We start from the raw sequence: 2,286 nt of genomic DNA on the forward strand, positions 1-2,286 counted from the left end.
TTCTATCGGTCGCGTTTCTTTTGGCAGGGTGATGAACTTAAAAGAAAATACCGGCTTGCTAAATGGGACATCATCTGTCGACCGAAAGACCAAGGGGGTCTTGGTATTGAAAATCTTGAAGTTAAGAACAAATGCCTTCTTAGTAAGTGGTTGTGGAAGCTTTCTTCCGGGACTGAGGCCATGTGGGCGCAGATCCTCCGCAGCAAGTACCTCCAGACTAAAACATTGTCCCAGGTCACAATCAGGCCGACTGATTCGCCTTTCTGGAAAAGGCTAATGAAAGTCAAACAATCAATGTTCCATAGAACGAGGTTTGTTATTCAAAATGGTGCAAGTACACATTTCTGGGAGGATACTTGGTTTGGCGACTCACCTTTAGTCATTCAATATCCGTCTTTATATCAAATTGCTCAACGACGTGAGGTGTTCGTGGCAACAGTATTTCAATCTATCCCCCTTAATATTCAGTTTAGACGGTCGCTAGCGGGCAATCGTTGGGAAGAATGGCTCCATCTAGTTAGGAGACTGATGGAGGTTCAACTTTCTCACCAACCCGATGGATTACGCTGGAAGTTGACTAGATCTGGAGTATTTACAGTTAAATCAATGTACATTGATGTTATTAATTCGAACTCCATTCCAACTTTCAAGAATGTCTGGGATGTCAAAGTTCCTTCAAAAATTAAAGTGTTTATGTGGTTTGTCCATAAACAAGTTATTTTAACAAAGGACAACTTGATAAAGCGTAATTGGACAGGACCTACTAGGTGTAGTTTCTGTGATCGGGATGAGACGATTAAGCACCTATTCTTTGATTGCCCGTTGGCCAAAGTCCTTTGGCGGACGGTCCATATTGCTTTTAATATTACTCCACCGACTTCTGTCAATGCATTATTTGGGACATGGCTTAATGGGGTTGAGCCTGACTTAGCAAGACATATTCGGGTTGGAGTTTGTGCTTTGTTGTGGACTACCTGAAATTGCAGAAATGATTTGGTTTTTAACAGAACATCACGGATTCATTTTTTGCAGGTTATTTTCCAAACTACGGTAGTGATCCGTTCGTGATCGCTACTCACTCCGATGGAGGCCAGGGAGCATTTGATTACTGGATCTATCCGTTGGGAGATGGTAGCTCGGGATATCTTCAATCGGTTTGGATGGCGGTCATGTAATAGGATAGGCAATTAGTTTACCTATCTATTTTTAGCCAGCCGGTTGTGGCGTCTTTTCCTGGCTAGTTTATGTATCTAGCCTTTTCGGCTCTGTGTGAGCTGCTTTTTTTTCAGTTGGAGACTTTGGAACCTTGTTGACACTTTTTGTTAATTGGTTAATAAGATGACCGTATGCATCAAGAGGCCGGGGAGTCCCCTTTTTGAAAAAAAAATCTTGGTTGATTGATCCGCTGTGAAGTACCGAACATGGCCTAATGATGTGGTTTAAGTTTGATCAATCCACGCCTTTTGGTTTGGTTCAGATAAGACCGACCGGGCTACAGTATTCAATACTTGTTGGTAAAACTGAGAACAATGGGGATATTGAGGAGAGATGTGGAAATCTGTTTTGAGTTTGTAAAGACATGTTGTTTTGGGGGGTACAGATGCAAATGTACCAACGGGGCATCTGTACATGATAACTGAGTTGATCATGTCCCTTGCATGTAGATCCAACGCACCACACGGTCCTGGAGCAGTGTATCATGTGATGAGCTAAATCACTGGATATTTTCCCCAGTTTATGTGCAGTGCGAGGGCATGTTGTTAGCATGTGGCAATGCTTGCAGTTATCTTGAAACTGAGACACCTATTCCATGACGGATTTAAACTTACCTTCTATTTCGAGCCTTTAGTAGGCTTGACTTCTTTATTTCTTTATGTGAAAAAAAAAGATTGTCTAGTATTTTTTAGTATACGTAATATAATGCGGATATAGGTTACGAGCATAAATGCATGAATATGCAGAGCCAGGTATAGCGAGCTTTATTTGTTTATTTTAATTGAATCAACGAATATTTTTTAGAAAGAAAGTCAATGGATCTAACCTATTATTTACAGGAGTACTAGTTGCTGAAGGCGATTTCAGAATCAGAAAAAGTAAAGTCAACATTATTTACCTTATTCTCTCAATTTCAATCGACCGCTGCTTGATTTAGTATATCTAATATGAATTGGCGATCAGAACACATATTGGTAGAACTTTTAAAAAGTTCTCGAAAAAGGGGTAGTTTTTTCTGGGCTTGTATTCTTTTTCTAGGTTCACTAGGATTCTTATTGGTTGGGACTTCCA

Source organism: Triticum dicoccoides, chromosome 5A (assembly GCF_002162155.2).
Source record: "Triticum dicoccoides isolate Atlit2015 ecotype Zavitan chromosome 5A, WEW_v2.0, whole genome shotgun sequence".
NCBI classification, from domain to species: Eukaryota; Viridiplantae; Streptophyta; class Magnoliopsida; order Poales; family Poaceae; genus Triticum; species Triticum dicoccoides.